Below are 27,858 nucleotides of genomic sequence, written 5' to 3' on the forward strand. Positions count from 1 at the left end.
AGGATTAGACTTGATTTGGACTAAAGGCAAAAACTTGAAGCTTTGTCAGTTAAAAGTGGCCAACTTAATTGTAAGTAAATGGGGAAAACCTGTAGCTTTGCTAGCTTGAAGTTGTGGTCCTGACTGGGTGAGCAATAGACCATCCATATGTTTAACTGGAGAAACTTGGAAATGACACAGCATAGAGAGGATAGGATAAGCTCTCCACACATCCTAGCTAACTGGGAAACTATGCACATGCAAAGGGAAGACCCAAGGGAAGGCCAGAGGAAAATGAAGCCAATGAAGAACTGAAAACCTGTTGAACTTTGAATGCAATCCTCAACACACACACGGATTGGTGGAAGTTTTATACACGAGGTGTTTGATCACAGCCTGCACCCAAATCATTGGCTCACCACTAAAGTATGCAGGTAAAAGGGTGAACCATCAGAAGGCAGGCTGACAAATAAAAATAAATGCCTAAAAACTGAGTTAAGAATAAACTTCTTCATACTACAGGGGGACAGAATCCACAGTTTAAGTACAAGTTACTTTGAAAAAAAAGGCTTTAGAAAAATACCTCACAATCCAGAGTTGCCACAATATATTATCCAAAATGTCAGTTTAAAACAAAATAATTATGAGTCAAGAAAAGCATAGAGTGATGCATGCATACACCAGAGGAAAAAAGTTATCCTTAGAAATAGACTCTGAATGGGTCGAGATATTGAACTTATATAACTTCAAAGTAGCTATTATAAGTATATTCAAAGCAGTAAAAGAAAACATTACAAAAATATTTCAACAAATAGGGAATCTGAATAGAGAAACAAGCTATTTTTAAAAGGTAAACATTTTAGAGTTAGGTAAAATAACCAGTTTAAGATTCACTAAATAGGCCTAACGAACAGATTTGAGATGGCACAAGAAAGAATCAGTAGACTTGAAGATATATCAGTAGAAATTATTCAGTCCAAAGATCAGAGAGAAAAATGTTAAGAAAGAATGAAGAGCTCTGAGATCTGTGGGACATCAAAAATAACAATATAGGCTAGGAGTGGTGGCTCACACCTGTAATCCTGGCATTTGAGGAGGCCAAGGCAGGAGGATCACTTGAGGTTAGGAGTTCGAGACCAGCCTGACCAACATGGTGAAACCCCATCTTTACTAAAAATACAAAAATTAGGCAGGTGTGGTAGTGTGTACCTGTATTCCTAGCTTCTTGGGAGGCTGAAGCAGGAGAATTGCTTGAACCTGGGAGGTGGACGTTACAGTGAGCCGAGATCTCACCACTGTACTCCAGCCTGGGTGACAGAGTCTCTGTCTCAAAAACAAACAAACAAACCCCCAATATACAGGTAGTGGAAGTCCCAGAAAGGGAGTAATGAGAGAAGGGGTCAGAAAAAAATATTTGAAGAATTGATGGCCAAAAACTTCCTAAATTTGAGAAAAAACATTAATCTATACATATGAGGTTTATGTTGGCATATGAGGTTTTAAGTATAATCACTATGAAACAGGAAAAAGTGGGGTGGGGGGGAAGCAGACATATTCACAGTGATAGAGGAATAAGATTAATTCAGGAAGAAAAGGAAGGAGAGGAAGACAGGGGGCCAGTGGCCTAAGGATCCCCCCTTAGATTCTGTACATGTACTAGTTTGCTAATTTGTGATAAATGTGAATGAGTTAATCTTATTTACCATGCTTCATGTCAATAATAACATGGTCAAGACTCTTATTTCCCCAAAGAAATAATTAGTGTATTTGCACAGAAAAAGTTCAGTTTCACCTACATCCATTTAAAATCGAAGACCTCTGGAACTGAAAGTGACACTCTTTGGAAATTTCAGGGTATAAAAACTTCCAAGGTTTGGGTCTTCACAGCGTAACTTCTTTCATAGTACATTGTCTATAGTGGTGATTCCTGAACTTTTGTGTTTTTTTAAACACAAAAGGTAATAGGGTCCCATGTATCTGTATCTGTAGGGCGGGGTTCAAGATTTCGAATTTTAATCAGCTCCCAACGTGATTTAGTAAAGGTATTTGTTGGATCCCCCTCTGGAAGTACATAGTTTCAGAGCTTTCATCTTTGGCCTTTTTTTTCTGTGTATAATATAATCTTTTTACATATGGGGGAAACTCTTTTTTTATAATCATGACTCTGTTCTGAAATTCCATGACCTAAAATTGTCACAAGGAAAGATGCAAAAACTAATTTAAATGTTAGCAGATCAATAAAATCTTCAATGTATTTAAATATTGGAAATGTAATCAAACAGAAACGAATCTTGGGCAACAAAATACAAAGCAGTTACTTGAGGAGCTGCCAAAACTATTTTCAGAGGTAAGAATCTGGATGACGCTATTCAATGCCAAATTCAGTTTCCTCTGCTTATGAGGAAATCTATATCTCACCAATCTCCACGATGTTGTAGAAAGGTCAGGGGCTTTGGAATCTGACCTAAATTTGAATGCCAGACTAATTTTTCACAAGTGTGTTCCTTTGCATAAGTGTGCTACTTAGCCTTTTTGAGTTTTGCTTCTCTCACATACAATAGATGGGTAAGAATACAACTACACATGGGTGTAGAGGAGAGTAAATAAGGAAATGCAAATAAAGCACCGGGTACAAGAACGTACTTAATAAACATTGATTCTCTTTAATATGTACTTGTAAGTACCCACATATGAAATTAAACTTGTAGCTGATAATGGAAAAGACACATTCTATAGACCAGAGAAGTAATTAGTAGGTGGTAGAATAGTACTGGTAATGCAATTCAGGATACTGACGTCTTTTATCTGTTTCTCAGGGGACTAGATCTCCTTCCTCAATTGTCAAGGAGAAAGACAACACGCAGGTCCTCCAGGTGTGTTTGGGGTAAGGATGATGGGGCATTGTTCCTGTCTGTCCGAGGGGTTCTCAGTCTGAGGGCTGGCCCAGGGACCTCTCCTTTAGTCCTACCCTGGCCTATTCACAGACCTGCATCCTTCCTATCCCTCAAATCTCTTCCTTCTAGAGACCCTTGCCTTCCCCGCCAGCAGATTTTGTTAACAAAGACTTTGTTAATGTCCAGACACTGTGGCTCATACCTGTAATCCTTGGATTTTGGGAGGCTGAGGCAGCCAGAGCACTTGGGGTTAGGAGTTTGAAGCCAGCCTGGCCAACATGGTGAAACCCCATCCCTACTAAAAATACAAAAAAATTAGACAGGCATGGTGGCAGGTGCTTGTAATCCCAGCTACTCAGGAGGCTAAGAACTGCTTGAATATGGGAGGCAGAAGTTGCAGTAAGCCAAGATTGCACCACTGCATCCCAGCCTGGGCAGCAGAGTGAGACTCCATCTCAAAAAAATAAATAAAAAAGAAAGACTTTGTTAATCACATGTTCAAGCATATAGGAGAATTGACAAAAGGAAATGAATCATGAGGCTGACATTTTAAATACGAGCATAGTAGACATTCTAATAAATTTTCTCTCAGTAATAACATATTTGGCCTACGTGAGTTCTGAGAAAGATTCAAACAACCTAAGAAAATGCAATAAACTGCAAATGTAATTATACAGGTGTCCACTCTGAGAATAGTGTTTAGATTGCATTTCAACTTTTCAGGGAATAAGAGTTGGATAACAATGTTTAAAGTAGAAAGTTCTATACCTTTTAATAAATTCAGATTTCAAGGTGAAACTGAGCATATTCTTTGCTAAACAAAGCCAACTAGTTTGGCTGTGGCTCTCAAGCAGCTCCGGGGGCACAGGAAGAGGAGGAAAGGTGATTCATAAGAGGAGATAGACTAACAGCAGGTGCTGTTAATTCATTTTGAGTCTCACAAATGTGTTGTTTTGTTTGTTTTGAAGTTGATATAAAATGTAAATTATGACTTATTTTTGCATATTGCAAATCTAAAATTTGGATGTTTTTATTTTAAAGAAAACAGCAAGTCTATATAGCCCTTTTAAATAACAACAAGCTAGGCAATACTGGCTAATTTATACATCTAAAGGCTCAATTCTGAAGTGTAACACAATTGTTTTCAGTGGTAAAGATTTCAAAAGAAAAGAGGCTTATAGACCATTTTTTCTCCTTTTCATTTATTATTGGATTCTGAGAAGTGGAGACAAATTTAGGCAAAAAATTTAGAAAAAGTTTGTTTCTGGAGTAAAGAATATTACTAATCAAGACATATTAGACAGATAATGATTTTAGAAAAATTTAGTTTTAAAAATTTTACCTAGATTGTGTGATTTCTTTGTTACATAATTATTGTAAGATTCTATGAGTGTATGAATTGGGGTGTCAGTGATATATGTTCATAAATCTATCTGTGTATTGGGTCAGCACAACTATCTGTGATAGGAAGATACAGTTCCTTGCAATGAGTATCTTTCAAGTGTGCTTTTTGGTTGAAATAATATTGTTGAAGAATTATCTTTTTTATATAAACCAGCTAAAATTATAAGAAGACTATGTATATAGATACGGTATTTGAAATGCCCTAAATAGTAAAGATATATGGATAACAATATATTTTTTTCATTTAACAGAAAGATCTTAGAACAAAATTAAAGCTTCACATATCTGGTAGCCTATAGTTACCTGTATTTTTCTTAAAACAACTCTAATGACTTAGTATTCAAAAGAACTTTTCACACAATGATTCTATTAGGAAAGATCTGGGAGAAAAAAAATTACCAGAGAAAAACAGTGATGGAGGAAATGTAACTGTGTGTATCTTATGGGAGCATGTTGAATAAAAGCTGTTTCACCTTGCTTTTTGGTAGAGGTATAAATTCTAGATACTTATTTTACATATATAAGGATAGTATCAAATATAACATATGAATTTTAAATTTATGTAAAAGAAACGTTCATTTCACATCAAGGAATTATGTGTTGACTCTCCATCCTACCCCTAGAACAGAGAATATTGTATTTCCTTCCTAAAATAAAGAGCAGATGTAGGGAGTAGGAATAGCTTTCATAGCTTGTTGCCTACAAAATATGAAGCTGCCAACTTTGCCATTTCTTAGCATTCAGCTCAAGTTAAGTATATCGTAGATAAATTTGAAGATGCTGAATCATAAATAATAGACACAGTTACAAAGCTGCTGGAAATTTTATAAAATTGCCAGTTTGAGCTTCAGTGAGCCACCAGGTCAGAAGCAAGTTCCCACTGCTCCGTTCTCTGAGGCAAGCAATTGTATGCAGCCTCACATGAACTCCAAAGGCTGTGTAAAACGTGTCTTCTCTCTATATTCATAACTAAGACCTTACCAGCATGCTCTGGGTAAAATGGTTTTTTTTTCCCTCTGTCCTCATAATTAAGATAGAACCCCACTGGCATCTTTCCAGGTTTAGAAAAATGAACTTGTCCATTTTTGTGATAAAATTAATGTCACAGATATATAACTCTAAAATTAAGGATAGGAATACACACCTTGTTCCCTTGTACCAATGTCTCTTCATATTCCATTTCTACTTCATATACCTTCTCTAGAGTGGGCAGATCACTGCAACAATTGCAAAGTAGGCTTTAAGAAACCAAGCCATTCTATGAAATATACAAAAGGGTCACGGAAACAGAGCTCCTACCTGTCTAACATTTCCAAAGAAAGGAGGAATCAGGACCCCTTTTAAATACTCTTCTTCTTTTTTACTTTCTTTTTTATTTCCCTCCTCCCCTTCTCTCCCTCCTTCCATCCTCTGCTAATTTTCTCCACAACATTTATTTATAATTAAAAAAAGAAAAATAATGTCATCACAAGTATCAGAAATTTCCTATAAATTAAGAATTTTCTAGTTGTTATTTAGAGTTCTCCATTCAGGATATTTAAATTAGGAAGGTAAAGGGAAACAGCAGAAGCATTTTGTATACTCAGAGACTGAGGAGTTATAAGCATTTTAAATAAATATATTTTGATCATATTTATTAAGGATCAGAAGACTTTTGAGAGCTAGTTTTTAAAAACCCTCTAAGTTCTAAAATAACCACCAAAGACATTTTAATTTGAAAGAACAAACAGGATTATGAGAATAGGTAACTTTTTCCTTGAGGAGCTATAAATGCAAGTCATTAGTAAAGTTCATTCCCTCCATCAGAATTCATTTCTTATAAGGTCTGCTGGATAATTATTCTTTCTAAACACGACAACAAAAACTGAACAGATGTTTGGGTAGATAACACGTTTGATGGATAAGATATAATGAATCTGTTCTTTTCATTGTTTTTAATAAAAAAGAAATATCTGATGATAAGGTTTCTTCAAGGTTCTTAATAGAAATATGTTCCCTAGATTAAAGAAGAAAAAAAAAAAAGGTGGGATAGAACTTGATGTGATACTAGGATAATGAAAAATGTATCACTTAACAAGGTTTGCATTATTCAGAGTTATGCCCATGCAAGTGTGTGCTCTAATCCCCAGCCGATACGTTGCTTGGTAACCAGTTACCTGCACACCTGTTCTGTAGCTATAAGAGACAGTGCATGTATTGGTATTGGCCATATTTAGTACTGAAGAAAGAGATAAAAATCCAACACATATTAATATTTTATACAGCGATGTGTCTTTTACCTTATTATTGTAGTCACTGTTTAGCCAAAGATTTTTTTATTTTCTAAAAAGAGTTACTGTTTCCCATCACACGGTCACCTCCTGAGTAGCAAGCGAAAAGACTTAAATTCCTCTCAGAGCATCTGTAATCAACTCTGTTTGCTGCAGACAACAGATGCTACCATTAGGATGGATTTTGCACTTAGGTGAGAGGGAAGGCTGAATGGAGAATTTCCGTTTATAAAAGATTCCCACTGCCAAGGCAGAATCTTTCTAGAATGGGTCTGACCATTAAGTGTCTATCTACTTGAAGGCTTGATTAACGCAGCCCTAGAAATATCAGTCATTTTGATTAGGCTGTGGTGTAGCTGGATTGTTCCTGATTATCTCCCTCTCAAGTTACGGTAAAGAACAGTTTTTCCATTGATTGTATGGCAGTGACATGGTGGGGCAGCCAGAAGAGGCAAGCTTTGGGACCAACATGTGAAGCCTTGTATTGTTTTTCTCCCATTAGAAGGCTGATTGCACACTATGCACTGGAGCCTCAGGGCTGCTAGAAAAGGGTGTCCCAAGGGCCTTGAAGTTGTTTTTCTCTAACTGCTGGTAGTGTCACAGCATTTTTTTAAAAAAGAGTTAGAAAGTATCTTTAGAGGTCATTTAGTTCATTGGTTCTTAGCTCTCTCTACACATTAAAATTTTGGGGAGCTTTTAAAACATACTTGTGCCTGGACCCAGAATATTTTGCTGCTAGGTACAGGGTGGGATTAGGCTAAAAAAGTCAAGAGGTCGAACAAGGCCAGGTATGTTATTCTAACTGATGGCCCTTCACGTAAAGGGGAACATCAACAGTGGGGAAGAGTCACTCCTTTTACATTAGTTACCATATTTTTATTTTATTGATCTTAATGAGCTATTTGGTTCATTAAGCTAGAACGGGGCTCTCCCAGTGCTCAGAGGCAAAGCAGCAGCCTGTTGGATCAGCCCGCTCCCACCTCCTGCTTCCCTTGCTTCTTGGGAGATCATCCTGGAGCCACAGGTGGGCAATGAGGATTTTGCTCTGAGGAGGCTCTAACATGGATCAGACAAATTCCATAGAATTAACTCCTAGGCCACTTGGTTTTCAAGGCCATCTATTCACCCTTGCTCTATTTTCTATCACAGATGATGATGGCACATACCCCATGTCCTGCAGTGGGATTAAAGGACAGCATTACCATACTTCAAAACCAAAATACCGACATTATAAAGATGCATTCAAAGTGAATATCAATTCCCTGTGAGATGTCTAGGGAGAAATGAAAATCTAAAGCCTTAATAAATCCAGATGAATTCAAGACCAAAATCATATTTTCTTGCTACTGTGATTTGAAAGTCCAAGGAAATTAAAATCAATATTTCATCCTCCTTAGTTTGTTATTTTGATTAGTTTTAGTGAGAGATGCTCTGGATTCTGAATAGATTGGGAATTTTCCAGAGACTGTAGCCCGGGTAGAATCTAAGTAGAATTGGGGAGTTCTTCTGTACCTCAGCAGTTGCCTTGATAGAATTCCAAGTCTTCATGAATACCTTTTGTAAAGACTCTTGAGTGGATAGGGCATTCAAGATCATTGCTTAGAAAATAAACCATCCCTCAGCCTTTGAACTGTTGCTCCCTATCCCTGGTAAAACTGTGTTCTCAGAACACAGTATTTTACTTAAGAGTTGTCACAAGCTAGAAATACAATGGTCACTGCATGGAGTCCCAAAAGAGGAAGAGTTCAGCTGTATCAGGAAGCCAGTCAATTGATATCAGTTTTCCAAAACACACAACCTGTGACCTTAAATGCAATTGCTCTGAGAGCAATATTCCAGCAAGAGGTCATCTAATTTGGGCACTGGGACCTTAGCATACCTGAGAGAAAACATTCCCTATATACCTGTCTCCTCCCTTTGACATGCTGTTTGAGACATTGGTGACCCCTGAGAAAGAATAACAATGTCCAATGGAGGCAGCTCCTATCATTGGATCTTAATAGAGCGTATTTTTTCTCTTCGTTATCCCATGCATTTGAAAGTTTTAAAATTATTTTCCCCTTTAGTATTGCTTGCCTACAAGACACTGAAACATATTACATAATAATACACAAACATACTACAGTCTGTGACCTTAAATGCAATTAAGGGTTCTGTGCAGGCCATTCTCTTGATTGTGGAATAAGCCACAAGAAGCAAAGATCAGCCAAGGGAAAGACTGCATATGGCCTCTTGTCCTGCTAGGCAGCTAAAAACCAACTGCCTAACTCTCAAAACCTGCCACCTGGAAGATCTAAGCTTCTCCACTCACCAAACAGCCTCAAATCACAGATATCACCAAAGGCTTAGGACTTATGCATCCTTAATTGTCAACATTTTGTCTCATTTCTCAATATTCCTGGTTCATGCATCAGTTGTAGTGGTTGAGGGGGAAGGCACTGAGTTTATTTTCTATAACTGTAAGGCTCCTTACTCTGTTGAAATGCAGAGTAGAAAACGTGCTTTCTAAGGGCAACTTGCCACCAAGAGAGGAGGAACAGGAATGTCTTTTTTGTTCCTGCCAAATTCACCATCATATAAAATGCTATAGTTGGAAGGGCATGGAAGTAAGAGGGCAGAGATAAGCCAGAAAGTTTGTATTAATTGATGTCCTTTGATATTTAGGGAAACATCTGGAGTGGGAAAGAGATGTTCCCTTCTCAATACTTGATGCTTCTCACTTACCTGTCTTACATCCAATATCCAAGTCTTCCTTTTTTCTACTTCCTAAAACTGGGTACATCTACCCCTTTTGCTCCGTCTGCACTGCTACTGCCCAAGTCAGGCCTTTGCTTTCTCTTTTACTAAGAACTGCATTCTCTTCATTACAGAGGGGATTCTGGCCTCTGTGCTCTGCTGTCCTCCTGCTGCCCCTGCCCCAAAACACAAACAAGAAAAACTAAAATATCTATCTTTTAGAGCACCACAGTGATCATTTTATTGTACATTTCAAATGAGGATACTCAGTATCCATGCCAGTATTCATCAGTAGCTTCCCATTGCCTAAAAGATACTTTTCAACTCCTATGCTTGGTCTGCAATATCTTTCCCAATTTGAAAGGTGGTTAAACTTGTGGACTCCAGAGACGAAGAAGTTGCTTCAGAGCCATTGAGTAGCTATGAAACTTTCAACTAGTAACTTGACCTTCTTGTGTCTCACATTCCTTGTCTATGAAATTGGGGTGATAATAATGGTACTTATTTTAAAGGGTTTTTGGGGGATCAAATAATCTATGTAAAATACCAGTCATTGTACCTGGTACCTTATAAGTGCTCAATGATGAATCATGATTTTTATTTGTTTTCTGCTCACTTGTCTAGCCCCATGTTCCATGGACTCCCCCATACTGTAGGGTCTAGTATCAGCTACTTGCTCTTTGACCTTGGCCCATTTTCTCAGGTCTTTGTGTCTTTTGTCTATGCTAGTCTTTCTGTTGGAATGCCCTTGCCCATCTTGAGTGCCTGGCAAACTCTTATTCATCCTTCAATTCTCAGGTGAAGTGTTTGGTCCTTGGTGGGCAGACTTAATTGTTGCTTCTCTTGGGCTCTCATTAATGAAGCTAATACCCCTGTTCTCCTAAGACTGTGCACTTCTGAGGCCAGGGACTGGGTCTTTCTGTCTATTCTGCTATCCCTCTCACACAGCAACAGCCACATAGAGACTGCTCAGAAATGTTTATTGAAAGACTGGCCATCCAAATGCAAATGAGAAGGTTCTTTTCCAGGGAAAATTTCAGGTTTTTAAAGCTTTGCAAATCTGGTATTTTATGGAGAACTGGCCCTTCATCTTATCATCTGATGCAATTTAATGGAAACTTTAAATGAAAAAAAGAATCTTAGGATACAGAAAGATAATTGCTATTTTTTTTTTTTTTACTTCAAACTGCTTTTTAAAGTCTAAATTCAGAACTAATAGAGAATTTTTTACCTGCACTAATGTATGGTAGGAGTACAAGGAAGCGGAGGATAATTTACATCTAACCTTTTGGCTACCTTCTTTGTTGAAATAACTTTTTTAAAACTAGTGATACAGTTGATGCAATCTCTTAAATGAAGTGCAGTGCTGTCCTAAGTGAGTTGGTTATTCTCAAGGCAAACAATTCTTGTATACTGATCATCGGAGCTTTTTTTTTTTTAACTTTTTAAAAGGTCAATTGGTTTATTTTCATGTATTTAGCAACAGTTTACAAAGCAATCTTTTAGAGCTGTCATTGTATTAATTTTCCTGGTTTTAGTAATTGTGAATTTTATATTTCCTTGGGAAGCAATTAATACATTTAGGAAACTCTCCTGGGTTTCATAAACACTTCCAATTAAAATGTATTGATTTGGCAGTGGTTTCTCCTTGGTATTTATTTACAAAGACTTGGAAGCAAGTCATATGGCTTTGTGTAACCTGAATGTTAGCAAAAATGGGACAACCGAGGATGGTTCCTCTTATTTCCTTCGAAGTTAATTAGTTCTATAGGTATTATTAGTCTGTAAGCACCTGGAGGGCAAGGGTAATGTCTTATTCATTATAATATCTCACCCAGGGTCTAGCTGAGTCCCTGCATGTATAAAAGACACAGACTGGTGTCCCAGCAGGAAATCTGCATAATTGGAGAAGCTTTGCTATGGCCATTGTGGAGCCTAGGAGGTGAATCAGCAAAGGGCTTGGGACAGGAGCCTAGAAAGTATAGGAAACAGGGCAAAAGCAACCTCTCAGAGGCACCTGGAAGTGAGTCAAAAATGGAAACATAGTAGCAGAGACTTTCCTAGGAAGCCCAGGAAAGGGGAGGAGGATCCAATCCGGAGAGTTCTGGATGTGGGGCAAGTCCCTGAATACATTTGAGGTCGAGGTCACCTAGAGAATAGGGCTGAATAGATGTTTGCCAAAGCTTGGGAAAGATTCCAAAGTCTGGAGATAGGAGTTCTGGTGCAGAGCATTTGTGATGCTTTCTCACTTTTGTATGTGTGTGAGGGTGCACAATGTGTTGTTATGTGAAATTGTGTACGTGTAGCTCTTTATCAAGAATTAGGCCACTATTGGAGCAAGGGATTGGATTTTTCCCAGAATTACACATAATTCTTATGTGTAAGGATCAATAGATGTTTTGACATTGTGATGCTGACTGCCACTATTATTGTTAAAGAACACAAGAGACAAAAAGTGGATAGGAAAAAATCTTAGATTTTCTTTTGGGTACCAGTATAAATCTCCTATTAAGAGATCTTCTAGCTCTACCTATTTCAGAGCTAAAGCAGCTGAGGACAGTTAGGTTGTATGACTTGTTCCATTAGTGGCAGAAGTGAGAGTAGACATTGGCTCCTTCCGTCTAAGAATCGGTCACTCAACACAGATTTATTGAGAGCCTCCTAGGTGCCACGTCTTCATGGAGGTTACATTCCATGTGAAGGATGCAGACATAAAGATGAACGAGGAAATTATGCAGTGTATTATAAATATGTTACATCATATCATGTTATATACAAAGTGAAAAAAATGCTATGAAGAAAAGTAAAGCAATTACAATGCTTTTGTAATTACAATGGGGTGATCGGGGAAGGTTTCAATGAGAAGGTGGTATTTACACAAAAAAAGAGGTGAGGGAGTTAGCCATGATGATATATGGGGGAGAACATTTCAGGCTGAGGGGATAGGAAGTATATAAAGGCCCTGGGACTGTTGGGCGATGACAGGGAGCTGGTGTGGCTGGAGTGCTGAGCAGAATAGCAGAAGGTGAGATCAGATAAGTATGAGGGAGGGGGCGCAGATCATAGACAATGGTGTAGGCCATGAAGGGCTTTCTGATTGAGGTGGGCACCATTGGGAAGTTTTGAGCTACTTTATCTGTTTTAGATTTTAAGAGGATTATCCTGGCTGTTGGGCTGAAAATAAACTGAAATGCGTAAAGGGAAAAGGGTAGAAAGCACTGTGGCAGACAGGGAGGTCACCGCGCTAATCTAGGAACAGAATGACAGAAGCTTGTGGCCTGGGGGATAGCAGTGAAGGTGGAGAGATGGTAAGATAATGCTAATTACAACACTGCCCTTGCTCTAGTTCACTTCAATAATCAAACAATTTTAAATATTTATTGCAGGCTGAGTATCCCTAATCTGAAAATTTAAAATAAGAAATGCTCAGTGAGCATTTCCTTTGAGCATCATGTCAGGGTTCAAAAAGTTTTGATTTTGGAGCATTTTGGATTATCAGATAAGGGATGCTGAACCAGTAAGTCTATAATGCAAATATTCCAAAATCCTAAAAAACATGAAGTCTGAAACACCTCTGATGCTAAGCATTTTGGATAAGGGATACTCAACCTGTATTTTCTAGGCATCTTGCTAAGGACCCGGGATACAGAGTTACATAAGAGTCCATTTCTACCCCCAAGGAGCTCAATCTTATGTAAGAGACAACTATAAAAAATATTAAGAACATTACAGTGTGTTTTGGCAAGCACAACAATAGAATATATTCAAGGTGCAGATGTAGAACCAAAAAAGAAGGCAGAAAGGTCTTCCGTGCAAAGCTATATTTTGAAAAAGAAATAAGCTTTCCAGAGTAGATGTAGAACCAAAAAAGACGGCAGAAAGGGCTTCTGTGCAAAGCTATATTTTGAAAAAGAAATAAGCTTTCCAGAGTTTTTCTCTTCCGGTAACAGGAAAAGCAAGATTTGTAGGGCAATATAAGCTATTGAGTTGTTCATTTCTGTTTCATTCTTAGTGGTGCAGTAGGTTCAAAATATTGAAACAAGAAACTTCAAATTCTTGCCTCGTGCCCCAAGAACAGTCTGACAGGGCTTGTGGTTTAAGGTTTGTCTTAGGGAATGAGTTCTAGGTGGCAGAAACAGCTAAGTATAAAGATCCTAAAGTATACACTTGCTTTGCGTGTGAAGAAACAACAGGAGGCTAGAGGAATGGACTGCCAAGAAAGGGGAAGAGGAAGACAGCCAGTCAAATGCCCTGGAGCCATGGGAAGAGCCTGGGGGCCATCAAGGGAGTCATCTGGAGTTGAAGGCTGAGGGAGAAGGAGAGCAATCTTGATACTTTGGATTGAAAAGGAAAGTGACCTGAGAGGGGTGTGGTAGCTTCTTAGCATTTGATAGGGATTCAAACTTCCAAGAGTTTGATGGGGACTTCCTTAAGTACAGGATAGGAAGGCGTCATACGGTGGGAATGGTCCGTGGTTGCTTGTGTGGAGGTGGTGGACAAGTCCAGTGGTCTTGGAGCAATGGCCAAGTTCCTCTGTGGACAACCCTGCAACCAGTGCAAAGCGATATCACTAACAAGAGGCTGTAGAGTGCAGTGTTAAGAGCAGGGACTCTGGAGTCAGGCTGATGTGTCAAATCCCAGACTTACTAGCACGCTTGGGCTTAAATCTCTGTGCCGTGGCTTCCCCACATTCAAAATGGGGCTGGTGTGAATTGTAGCAGGGAAGGAAAGATAATTTTCCCCTTATCCTTCTAAGTTCTCCACTGGGGTCTCTGTAACAAAAGACAGATGAAAAAGAGGCATCATACGGTGGGAATGGTACAAGAGGAAAACAAACACCTTTATTAACATGTTGAATTATGCATGTAACATATGAGAATACCCAAAATGGATACTTCAAAGAGGTGATTTAGAACTGTGGCTAACACAGCATCTTCTGCACAAAACAATACCTTTTTAGAGAAGTGACAAGACAAAGTAAAGGGAAGCTCGAGTCTCTAAGGTAGCCCATAGAGGGAGGGCAAATAATATGGGAAACTGGTGGCAAGTCAAGGCTAATAGTGAAGTTCATTACATAGATTCTTCTGGTGCCAGCTCCAGGATAAGGGTCTTAAGTTATGTCTGGTGATTAACTTTTTGTCCTCTTTGGACACAATTCATGTCCTGCTTTTAGGCAACAGAAAGGAGACAGAAAGATTGTCTTACATCTGCTTTTTCTCTATTGTCTTTGACTCAAAATAATCCTCATGCCAAAGTGGCATATTTTGGGGGCAGAATATTCTGCTACCCTATCTCCTAGAATTGCTATGCGGAATATGTAAGCTAATACATGCAAATTGCTTAGAACAGGAGCTAGCATGTAGTAGGCACTGCCATAGACGTATATGCCATTGTTACTATTACCTTCTGGAAAAAGCATTTGCACATCCCCTGCAGAGAGCCTTGACATAGGCATTATGTCAGAAGAACAGACACAATAAAGCTCACCACGTGGACTGGGGAGAAGGTCTCTTTCCCGTGTGAGCCTTTACAGAATTGGGATTCTTATGGCACTGAGAGGTGACTGGGATTGAATTTCTCACCAACACGGCTGAAAAAAAAAAGGCCGAGACAGTTTTAATTTGATCTAGAAAAATAAATGTGATGTTTCTCAAGTGCCTCACGAAGAAAATTCTTACTGGTTACATGAGCTTAGGGAACTCTAAGCTGCTATAAATTGCTGAAAGATAGTTCTGAGGTGAGGATAGGTGGCAAGTAATGGTGAAAGGTGAGCAAGGATCGAATCTAGATGGACTTTAAGTGCCCTTCTAGTGACCTTGGCCTTTATTCTGCAGATGCTGGGGAGCCAGAGAAGGAATTTTAAGCAGGAGCAACATAATTCGATTTAGATCTTTAATAACATTGTTGGCAGCAGGAGCATAGACATAAAATTGTCAAGACTAGAGAGAAAAAGTGATCAGTTAAAGACTGTTGTGGCAGTTCTAATGGGAAAGAATAGGGACCCAGATGAAGATGTTGATGGCAGGAATAAAGAAGGCTCAGTGTGGAGTGGAGACATATTTAGAAAATGTGGGACCGGCCATGGTGGCTTGCACCTGTAATCCTAGCACTTAGAGAGACCAAGGCAGGCAGACCACCTGAGGTCAGGAGTTCAAGACCAGCCTGGTCAAGATGGTAAAATCCCATCTCTACTAAAAATACAAAACAGGCATGGTCATGAGCACCTGTAATCCCAGCTACTCAGGAGGCTGAGGCAGGAGAATCACTTGAACCTGGGAGGCAGAGGTTGCAGTGAGCCAAGATTGTGCCACTGCACTCCAGCATGAGCAATAGAATGAGACTCAGCCTCGAAAAAAAAAAAAGAAAACGTGGATCTGATATTGCAGACAGAGACATCTGTCTTAGGATATGAGGACTCCAGGAGGAAGAACAGGCCTGAGAATGACAGTGAATTCAGTTTGGCTCCTGATCAGCTTGGGGTACCTGTGTCTAATAGGAGGTGTCAAATTCTGTCTAAGGAAGATGTTTGGGAGTCCTAAGGATTGAGAAGATGGAGTTGTATAAGGCAGGATGGTAAAGTGAGAAGAGAAAGGGCTGAGGCTCGAAGCATGGAAGCCTCAAAGGCATTGGTGAGGATCACTGAGAAGAAAGGTCAGACTGACAGAAAGATAACAGGGAGAGGAATGAGGGAAGATGTTGCTGGGATGCCTCATGGTTAGATTCGGCGGTTTTAAGAACTGAGGACTTTGTTGGTATACTGCAGTAGGCTGGCAGGAGAAGACAGTAGCTTTCAGTAAGTCAAGGCTTCATGGAAAAACGGGCATGGAACTTTAATTTTATTTTGAAGAAATGGTTGATGCTCCATGGGAGGTATATTTGGGATCATTGTAAATATGGTTTTTCCTTGCACGAGTGAATCTTAGATAGTTAGGAATATTCAGAAACAATACAGCATTCAGTGAGAAAACACTCAGATGCCTCATTGGGCTCAGTGGTGTCTTTTATTAACTGTAACACCTGCCATTTCGCAGCCTGTGCTGCTGTCTCCAGATACAAAATGAAGGGGGCCCTACAAGTATTGGGCTAACTGAAGCCTCCAGAAAACAAAATAACAATGAAACTGTGTACTGCAGACACAGTCATTTGTAAATGTCACAAATAAGTGATTTTCTTTTTGATGACATGACATGTATCTGATCTGAACTGTTATTTTAACAAATATTAATGAAGTTGCCTTAATGTGCCAGGCATGGTGCCAGGCTCAAGAATTATGGTGGTGACTCAAATGGACAAGGTCTTTGCCCTGATGTCCTTAATGGTTTCATGTAGAATGCCAATACTAAAACAATAATTACATGCGTGGGGAAATAAATGAGGCTGGGCACGGAGGCGCATGCCTATAATATAGCAGTGAGCCATGATTGTACCATTAGACTCCAGGCTGGATGACAGAGTGAAACTCTGTCTCAAAATAAATACATAAATAATAAAATGCTTTTTTAAAAAGAAATGATTAAACATAGGGAGTATAGCAATATTCAGTGGTTGGGGTGTGGACTCTATTTACCCTTTACTTTCATGTGGAGTAGGTGAAAACACCATTACTGATGTTTCCTCCATGTGGAGGGATATCTGCTAGACATTCTACATGGCCTCTACTGCTCTGTCATCACTCCTCCCACAGAAGGGGAGGAGACTCCCCTGGTGATGAGTTCTGGAGAAGACCTGGGCACACTGAGGTCTCAGCCACTTCCCCTTCCTGGTGTGGGACTTCTCTCATGACTTAACTACTACCTTAATCACCTCCTAAAGGTCTCGCCTTTTAATTCTATCATATGGGGGTTTAAGTTCCAACACATACCTTTAGGAGGGATGCAAACATTCAAATCGTAGCATGGCGATGGTGGGGTCATATGCCCAAGAGACGTATAGGATTTGCTGTAAAGATGACACAAGAAAGAGGAACTATATTAATGGAGGAACCAGCTTGGATGTAAATAGATGACTCTGAATCTGGGTTAGATGTTGGTCTGATATGAACATACTGGTTGCTATTATTCCCCTAAGAAAAGCGAAGATAGAAAAAATAAGCAGTTTTTGTTGAACAAAGAAACCCACTGGCAGACTCAGAACTCATGGAATTGACAGCTGTCTCTCACTATGGGGAGACCCCATAAGACTTGTTAGAAGAGCATGTTAGGAAAACAGATGCCTTGGCCAGAAAACAAAGGGACAGTATAAGGAAAGAGACATTCAGTTTCAGTAAATAATACTAACTTTATTAGAGACAAAAGGGGCCAACTGAAGAGATTAAAGCTGTTACAAATTCCACTTAGCCTTCTTGAATGGGATTAAAAGACAGTGCAGGGAAATAAGGCTCTAGAGGCATGCCTTCCTGCTACAGAAGATGTTGCATGTGTAACTGCTACATGGTCTGGGACATTCAAAGCTTAGAAAAGACTGTCCTGGAGAGCCTGTGGCAAAGGCATTGGCCATCACCAGGCTGCCAGGGACTCAAACCTCAGAAGGTTCAGTTCAAGAATCTGCTGAGAGTGATTTTGTGGCTGAAGCAAAAGTGCATTAAGAAGGAAGCTCCCCAACAGGCATTCTTTAGTATTCCAGTGCAGCCCCAGGACCCAGGACAGAGCTGTCAGCTCTGGGAAGATAGGGAAGAAGTGGGGGCTGTGCCACCAGACAGACCCCATTGAGCCACATGGAACTAGAAAGGAAATGTGTTTTAGGATGTTTCAAATATATTGGGTGGGAAAGAGGTACATTTTGCAACTTTAGAAGTCAGGTGGGCTGGCAAGATGGCTGAATAGGAACAGCTCTGGTCTGCAGCTCCCAGCAAGATCAACACAGAAGGCAGGTCATTTCTGCATTTCCAACTGAGGTACCTGGCTCATCTCATAGGAACTGGTTAGACAGTGGGTGCAGCCCATGGAGGGCGAGCTGAAGCAGGGTGGGATGTTGCCTCACCTGGGACTCACAAGGGGTCAGGAACTCTGTCCCCTAGCCAAGGAAAGCCATGAGGGACTGCGCCATGAGTAAAGGTGCACTCTGGCCCAGACACTATGCTTTTCCATGATCTTCACAACCCTCAGACAAGGAGATTCCCTTGGTGCCTATACCACTGGGGCCCTGGGTTTCAAGCACAAAACTACGTGGGCATTTGGGCAGAAACTGAGCTAGCTGAAGGAGTTTTTTTCATACTCCAGTGGTGCCTGGAATGCCAGCGAGACAGAACTGATCACTCCCCTAGAAAGGGGGCTGAAGCTAGGGAGCCAAGTGGTCTAGCTCAGCATATCCCACCCCCATGGAGCCCAGCAAGCTAAAATCCACTGGTTTGAAATTCTCGCTGCCAGCACAGCAGTCTGAAGTCGACCTGGGACTCTCAAGCTTGGTTGGGGAAGGGGCATCTGTCACTACTGAATCTTGAGTAGGTGGTTTTCCCCTCACAGTGTAAACAAAGCCACCAGGAAGTTTAAACTGGGCAGAGCCCACTGAAGCTCTGCAAAGCTTCTGTAACCAGACTGCCTTTCTAGATTCCTCCTCTCTGGGCAGGGCATCTCTGAAAAAATGGCAGCAGTCCCAGTCAGGGACTTATAGATAAATGCCCATCTCCCTGGGACAGAGCACATGGCAGGAAGGGGCAGCTATGGGTACAGTTTCCACAGACTTAAATGTCCCTGCCTGCTGGCTCTGAAGAGAGCAGTGGATTTCCCAGCACAGTGTTCATTCAGGCTCTGCTAAAGGAAAGACTGTCTCCTCAAGTGGATCCCTGATTCCAATGCTCCTGACTGGGAGACACCTCACATGGGAGAGCTCTGGCTAGCATCTGGCGAGTGCAAAAAGAAAAAAAAAACAAAACACAAAGCTGGAGGTATCATGCTACCCAACTTCAAACTATAGTCCAAGGATACAGTAACCAAAATAGCATGGTACTGGTACCAAAACAGATATGTAGACCCATGGAACAGAACAGAGGCCTCAGAAATAATGCCATACATCTAAAACCGTCTGATCTTTGACAAGCCTGACAAAAACAAGCAATGTGGAAAGGAGTCCCTATTTAATAAATGGTGTTGGGAAAACTGGCTAGCCATATGCAGAAAACTGAAACTTGACCCCTTCCTTACACTTTATGCAAAAATTAAGATGGATTAAAGACTTAAACATAAGACCTAAAACCATAAAGGCAGAATCGACAAATGGGATCTAACTAAATTAAAGAGCTTCTGCACAGCACAAGAAAATATCATCAGATATTTTCCCATTCCAACCTACAGAATGGGAGAAAATTTTTGCAATCTATCCATCTGACAGAGGGTTAATATCCAGAATCTACAAAGAACTAAAACAATTTTCCAAGGGAAAAAAACAACATCAAAAAGTGGGCAAAGGATATGAACAGACGCTTCTCGAAAGAAGACATTTATGCAGTGAACAAACATGAAAAAATGCTCATCATCACAGGTCATTAGAGAAATGAAAATCAAAATCACAATGAGATACCATCTCATGCCAGTTAGAATGGCGATCATTAAAAAGTCAGGAAACAACAGATGCTGAAGAGAATGTGAAGAAACAGGAACACTCTTACACTGTTGGTGGAAGTATAAGTTAGTTCAACCATTGTGGAAGACAGTGTGGCAATTCCTCAAGGATCTAGGACTAGAAATACCACTGACCCAGCAATCCCATTACTGGTTATATACCCAAGTATTATAAATCATACTACTATAAAGACATATGCACACGTATGTTAACTGCAGCACTATTCACAATAGAAAAGACTTGGAACCAACCCAAATGCCCATCAATGATAGACTGGATAAAGAAAATGTGGCACATATACACCATGGAATACAATGCAGCCATAAAAAAGAATGAGTTCATGTCCTTCGTGGATACATGGATGAAGCTGGAAACCATCATTCTCAGCAAACTAACACAAGAACAGAAAACCAAACACCGCATGTTCTCACTCAGTTGGAGTTGAATAATGAGAACACATGGACACAGGAAGGGGAACATCATACACTGAGGCCTGTCAAGGTTTGGGGGGCTAGGGGAGGCATAGCATTAGGAGGAACACCTAATGTAGTTGATGGATTGATGGGTGCAGCAAGACACCATGGCATGTGTATACCTATGTAACAAACCTGCATGTTCTGCACATGTGTCTCAGAACTTAAAGTATATAAAAAAGAAAGATAGAAAAGAATAAAAACAAAAACACTGAAGCAAAAAAAGAAAAAAAAGAAGTCAACACTGTTTGCTTTGAGAGAGGACACAATTTGTCTAGTTGGAGTTTTCCACTAGATATGGTCAGCAGACTGTTGTGACTACCCAACCGATGGGCAGTTTTTCCTAAACAAGTTGAAAGTCCCAGGCCACATGTTCTGGACACCTGGCATGTACTGGCTGATGTCCTGCCAAGGCTACAACCCACGTATTCTTCATCTACTCTTCCCTCAGAAACTGCCACATATTTGGTGACACTAAGCATTTGGTTCTGGCCCTAGAGCTTTGATGAAGATAGATACTTTAGGAGTAGAGGATTCCCTTCTCTGCTGAACTTGGCCTGTGTGGGGTCAGGGTTGGGATTCTCCCGTAGATCCTATTAACTCTTTGGGCCCTTGATGAAGTAAAGCAAATATAAAATACATTTGTCTTTTGAGGTCCTGAAAGGTCCTAGCCTGGGCTATGAGAGTTAAAGGAGTAATATATGTAGTGAAACTAGTAATGAGAGTAATTATGTCAATGGAATGGCTCTTCTACCCAAGGGAAGTTGTTTTAAATTTAAAACAATTTTTGGCATTTTTAAGTCTGCCAAAGTAGTGAGAGGTAGGATGGGAGAGCCTAGGAAGGGAAGTCAGGCCAGATTGGGTGGGGCCTCACTTCATGTGCTTCATCTTGAAGAAAGTGTGCAGCTATCAGGCAGGAGCTTTGGGAAGGAGAGTTTGGTAATCAGGTTTTGACTTAAAAAATCTACCTTGTTGGAGTGTGGAGGTTGCATGGGGGAGGACTGGGGGATGCAGTTAGGGAGATCAGTAGAGGAGCTGTGGACATAGCACAGGTGAGAAATGACAGCAGGCTTTCTCCAATGTAGTGGGGTGGCAGAGATAGGGGAAGAGGTGGAGAATAGATGGGCCTTGTGGAGTGGCTGCGAAGTTTAAATGTTGTTATCTAGAATTATTTACATTCTTTTAGCTCGGACAACTGGGCAGATGGTGATGTCTTTCATGAGACAGAGCACAAAACAAAACGAGGGCAGCAGTGGCAGTAGTCATAAGAGGTAAGAAGGCTTTTTGTGCTTAGTAAATTCCGGGCTGTGCATCAATTACCTCATTTAACACTGGAAACAATGCAATGTGCTGGTTACTATTAATATGTGCATTTTACAGAGGAGGAAACTCAGCCTCAGAAAGGCAAAGGAACTTGCTGGCGGTCACACTTCTAAGAATTAGGAAAACAGAATTTGGCATCAGATGGATGTGGACTCGAATTCTGGATCCCCTAGTTGTGGGAACTTAGGTATGGCAATTAACTGGTCCTATCATGGAGATGACATTTACCATGTGAGATTCAGGGAGATGACAATTCAGGAGGCTTCAGCATGGTGCCTGGCATGCGGTAAACACAGAGAATGGCAACCATCACTGGCATCGTTGTTCAATTATTACTAGAAACCTAATAAGCTATGAGTTACAAATATTCTCATTTCATGAACTTGTAAAGTGAAACCCAAAAAGGATAGCTGATTTATTTATTTGTGTAGTATCAGGAAGCTAAATGAGGTTTTCTTATTTCCAAACCTGTCTTCTTTTTACTACACCAGGCTCTCTTTTACTTCCTTGGGAGTAAAATGATCAATAATTAGCTTTCTGATGTCTTGAAAAGTTCTTAGCCTCCAGTGAAGCTAGAAACTGTGGGCTCCTGAGGTGATTTTCGCATTTGTTGCTCTGGCAAATTGCAGCTCGAGGGTTCTAAGCTCTGAATCTGTTATCATTAGCAGATGTGATAGATTAGCTTCCCAAGTAGTTCTAATATTGCCTCAGTGTCTTAGAGACATTTCAACACATGAGTATGAATGACTACAACATGTCCAGGTAGTACTGTTTGTAACAGCAAAAAATTGGGGGTTGGGGTGGGGGTGGGAAACTCCAAATGCCCAACAGGAGACAGAATAAAAAATTGTGCAGTGCATGCTTCTCGGAGGAATTTAAGCTCTAGGAGGGGAGAGATTGTGTCTGTTTTGTTCACTGCTGCATTCCAGCACCTAGAACCATGCCTGGTAAACATTCATATAAGCACTCCACTATTCTTTTAGCACTGAATATAGTATATTCACGTAATCCCATTATGTGGTACACCTGACAGCAGTGAAAGCAAATGAATTACAGCTACATGCACCAGCAGGGATGAATGTCAGAAACATGAGTGCGAACATGGAAGGCCAAAGAACACCTGTGGTATGGTGCCACTTTTTAAAGTTCAAAATCAAGTGAAATGAAATAACAGAAGAATTAGGTACATAGCCAGGGTGACAACTGTATACATAAGTACAAGAGAAGGATAAAGGATCAAGGTTAGGATTATAGTTGTGGTGGTCGAGGGGTGAGGGCTCGAATATGACTTTGGGGAGGGACACATAGAAACTCACTTTGGAAATGTTCTGTTTCTTAAGTTGGGTGGAAGGTTCATGGGAATTTGTTTTATTATGCTTCCTACCTTAATATTCCTTGAATATACAGATGTTGTTAAAAATAGAACTGATGAGGCCAAAGCAGGTGTATCACTTGAGGCCAGGAATTAGAGACCAGCCTGGACGACATGGCAAATTCCTGTCTTTACTAAAAATACAAAAAATTAGCTGGGCATCATGGTACATGCATGTAATTCCAACTACTTAGGAGGCTGAGGCATGAGAATCTCTTGAATCCAGGAATTGGAGGTTTCAATGAGCCGAGATCATGCCACTGTACTTGAGCCTGGGCTCAAGACTCTGTCTCAGAAAAAAAAAAGAAAGAAAATAGGACTGATGGTAAGTTGCTCAAACAGAAGCAGGTAACTAACAAAAGGATGGTGTATCAGAGGTGAAATAGGTGGGCTTTGCTTTCTTCTTAGTTTAGGAGGGGCTCCTTCTAGGAGGCTACAGGAAACCCCTGGAGTCATCACTGAGGTAGCCTTCATGGGCAGGTAAGGGCATATAGTCCCCTCAGACTTGTTGAAGGACAGCCATAGGGCAATACACCAGCCTCACCTTCTGGAAGGGAGGATTCCTGGAGCCACCAGAAGGTGAGGGGCTCCCAGTCTAGTGTTGGGAGAAGCTGACCATGGACCTGTGCTGATGCTGACGATGGAAGCTACACACACAGCCTGGAATTTTGTTCTGGAGTCTATCCTCAACTCACCCACTAAATTCTGGATGAAGTTGGCGGACATCATCTCTCTGGGCACCAGTCCCATTATCAGTAAAATTAAAAGATGAGACAGGAGCATTCATCATCAGCCTGTGTCCGTGTCACCTTTACAGTTCCCTGGTGGCTCTGTTGGGTCACTTAGGGAGGGAGAGGGTGGAGTTGAAATCCTGGTCCTGCCATCCCCAGTTCAATCAGGGAAGCCACTCATATGGATTTTGTATGTTTAGATTCTGTGTATGATTTCATTTCAGAGGAGGGTTTTGCTACTGAAATAAAAAGCAATGAAAACTCAAACAAGTAAAAGTTTGGAAAACCAATCTAGACTAGTGTCTCCCAAACCCATTTGTACATCAAATTACCCCAAAGAATTTAAAAAAGAAAGAGAAAACAACTAAAGTTCCCTAGACCTTGCCCTTGACTTCTGGAATCAGTGTTTCCAGAAAGAGGGTTTCCAGGGGCCTTTATAACAAGCTCCCTACATGGACCTCACAGGCACAGCCCATCTCTGGTCTACAGACTGGTTTTTGGAAACTGCTAATGTGAAGGAACTTTGGCATTCTCTTCCAGTACTAACATACCATGAGTCTGTGTTTATATTCCTCCTGTGTATAACACCTTCTGTTCCATTTGTTTGTTTTTCTCCCATTCCCATAAAAACAACAGTGTCTAAGAACCAAAATATCAAAATGAAGCTGCCATCCTATTTTTATTATTTCCCTGTGTATAAAATTTAGGGTTGTTTTTCTGGTTTTTGTTTCTCACCCCGCTCCCACCTTTGAACGTTGTGTGTAAAAATAGGCTCTTTGTTTTTCTACCCTGCCTACCGCTGAAGCTCCCACATGCTTTAGAAATCATGCCATTCAAGTTGGAATAGATACTGAAGGAGCCCAGGGAGTAATTTCTCCTTGCATCATTTGGGCGACAAAATATTTCCAAACTGTGCTCTGACATTGACTTTGAAATATTTCTCCCATCCTGTTTGCCCCCTCCCACTGCAAACATATAAGCATGCTTGATTGAATAGCCCACTGGAGAGGGTTAAAGGCAAGGCTGGAAACACCTGCTCTTGAAAGAGTGTGTGTGGTTAGTCTCCCTTAACAAAGAAATATGATTCTTAGAAAGGCCACAGAAGGGCAGATGGAAGAATAGAGGGAATATGTGGGCTAAAAACATGAGGTCAAACTAAGAAGATTAAGACTTTCAGCCCACAGAGATGAAGGCTGCATGGGGAGATGATCAAAGACAACCAAGCCACAAAGGGCATCAATATGTTTGTGTTCACCAAATTCCAAAGTATGAGAAGGAGCAGGGAGGACTCTTTGAAGCCTGAAAGAAGAGAAATTTAGAAAAAAATAGGAAAAAAAGACATTAGTTTACACAGTGAGTCATAAACGTTTGGAGCAAATCCCTCCCAAGACATGGTCTGGGTTGAAAAGAATAAAAGTACAAAGTAAGTGTAATGTGTTCATGAGTCGTAGAGGTGCAGTGGCTTTTAGAGGGTGAATTACACTGTCCTGTGGTACCTCTGTGGAATTTAGTGTTTGGATCAGTACCATGTCAAAGACAGAATGCTAAACTATGCTTACTCTGCAGGTGATCTAATATGACAAAACTTATGTCCTTAAGTAGGATATACTTTATTCTGCCAAATGCCTCAAAAATTTTAAATACACAATTTCCTCAGTCTGTAAGGATGTCTTTTTTTTTTTAATTTTTTACTGCATTTTAGGTTTTGGGGTACATGTGCAGAACATGCAAGACAGTTGCATAGGTACACACATGGCAGTGTGTTTTGCTTCCTTTCTCCCCTTCAACCACATTTGGCATTTCTCCCCAGGCTATCCCTCCCCAGCTCCCCCCCCATTGGCCCTCCCCTTTTCCCCTCAATAAACCCCAGTGTTTAGTACTCCCCTCCCTATGTCCATGTGTTCTCATTTTTCATCACCCGCCTATGAGTGAGAATATGCGATATTTCATTTTCTGTTCTTGTGTCAGTTTGCTGAGAATGATGTTCTCCAGATTCATCCATGTCCCTAAAAAAGACATGAACTCATCATTTCTGATTGCTGCATAATATTCCATGGTGTATATGTGCCACATTTTCCCAATCCAGTCTATCATCAAAGGGCATTTGGGTTGACTCCAGGTCTTTGCTATTGTAAACAGTGCTGCAATGAACATTTGTGTGCATGTGTCCTTATAGTAGAACGATTTATAGTCCTTTGGATATATACCCAGTAATGGGATTGCTGGGTCAAATGGAATTTCTATTTCTAAGGCCTTGAGGAATTGCCACACTGTCTTCCACAATGGTTAACTAATTTACACTCCCACCAACGGTGTAAAAGTGTTCCTTTTTCTCCACATCCTCTCCAGCATCTGTTGTCTCCAGATTTTTTAATGATCGCCATTCTAACTGGTGTTGAGATGGTATCTCACTGTGGTTTTGATTTGCATCTCTCTGATGACCAGTGATGATGAGCATTTTTTCATATGATTGTTGGCCTCATATATGTCTTCTTTTGTAAAGTGTCTGTTCATATCCTTTGCCCATTTTTGAATGGGCTTGTTTGTTTTGTTCTTGTAAATCTGTTTGAGTTCTTTGTAAATTCTGGATATCAGCCCTTTGTCAGATGGGTAAACTGCAAAAATTTTTTCCCATTCTGTTGGTTGCCGATTCACTCTAGTGACTGTTTCTTTTGCCGTGCAGAAGCTGTGGAGTTTGATTAGGTCCCATTTGTCTATTTTGGCTTTTGTTGCCAATGCTTTTGGTATTTTGGTAATGAAGTCCTTGCCTACTCCTATGTCCTGAATGATTTTGCCTAGATTTTCTTCTACTAAGGTTTTTATGGTGCCAGGTCTTATGTTTAAGTCTTTAATCCATCTGGAGTTAATTGTAGTGTAAGGTGTCAGGAAGGGGTCCAGTTTCTGCTTTCTGCGCATGGCTAGCCAGTTTTCCCAACACCATTTATTAAACAGGGAATCGTTTCCCCATTGCTTGTTTTTGTCAGGTTTATCAAAGATTGTATGGTTGTAGATATGTTGTGTTGCCTCCGATGCCTCTGTTTTGTTCCATTGGTCTATATCTCTGTTTTGGTACCAGTACCATGCTGTTTTGATTACTGTAGCCTTGTAGTATAGTTTGAAATCCAGTAGTGTGATGCCCCCCGCTGTGTTCTTTTTGCTTAGAATTGACTTGGCTATGCGGGCTCTCTTTTGGTTCCATATGAAGTTCATGGTGGTTTTTTCCAGTTCTGTGAAGAAAGTCAATGGTAGCTTGATGGGGATAGTGTTGATTCTGTAAATTACTTTGGGCAGTATAGCCATTTTCATGATATTGATTCTTCCTAACCATGAACATGGAATGTTTCTCCATCTGTTTGTGTCCTCTCTTATTTCATTGAGCAGTGGTTTGTAGTTTTCCTTGAAGAGGTCCCTTACGTTTTTTGTGAGTTGTATTCCTAGGTATTTTATTATTTTTGTAGCAATTGTGAATGGCAGTTCGTTCTTGATTTGGCTTTCTTTAAGTCTGTTATTGGTGTAGAGGAATGCTTGTGATTTTTGCACATTGATTTTATATTCTGAGACTTTGCTGAAGTTGCTTATCAGTTTCAGAAGTTTTTGGGCTGAGGCGATGGGGTCTTCGAGGTATACTATCATGTCGTCTGCAAATAGAGACAATTTGCCTTCCACCTTTCCTATTTGAATATCCTTTATTTCTTTTTCTTGCCTGATTGCTCTGGCTAGAACTTTCAGTACTATATTGAATAGGAGTGGTGACAGAGGGCATCCTTGTCTAGTGCCAGATTTCAAAGGGAATGCTTTCAGTTTTTGCCCATTCAGTATGATATTGGCTGTTGGTTTGTCGTAAATAGCTTTTATTATTTTGAGATACGTTCCATCGATACCGAGTTTATTGAGGGTTTTTAGCATAAAGGGTGGTTGAATTTCGTCGAATGCCTTCTCTGCATCAATTGAGATAATCATTTGGTTTTTGTTTTTGGTTCTGTTTATGTGGTGAATTACGTTTATAGACTTGCATATGTTGAACCAGTGTTGCATCCCCGGGATGAATCCTACTTGATCATGATGGATAAGTTTTTTGATTTGCTGTTGCAATCGGCTTGCCAATATTTTATTGAAGAT

The 27,858-nt window shown here is 40.3% G+C and overlaps 1 long non-coding RNA gene across 5 annotated transcripts in view; it reads left to right on the forward strand.

The window, feature by feature from the left end:
- The window catches only part of LOC118144310 (uncharacterized), a 70,890-nt gene extending 44,021 nt beyond the window's left edge, over nucleotides 1-26,869 (forward strand). For 2 of the 5 annotated variants that reach the window (XR_013522382.1, XR_013522383.1), the window contains one exon: nucleotides 1-26,868. This is a non-coding gene — a long non-coding RNA (uncharacterized LOC118144310). The other 3 variants (XR_008473934.2, XR_008473936.2, XR_013522384.1) reach the window with 2 other exon arrangements.
- The last annotated feature ends 989 nt before the right edge of the window (nucleotides 26,870-27,858 follow it).

The sequence above is a fragment of the Callithrix jacchus genome, chromosome 9 (genome assembly GCF_049354715.1).
Source record: "Callithrix jacchus isolate 240 chromosome 9, calJac240_pri, whole genome shotgun sequence".
NCBI lineage: Eukaryota > Metazoa > Chordata > Mammalia > Primates > Cebidae > Callithrix > Callithrix jacchus.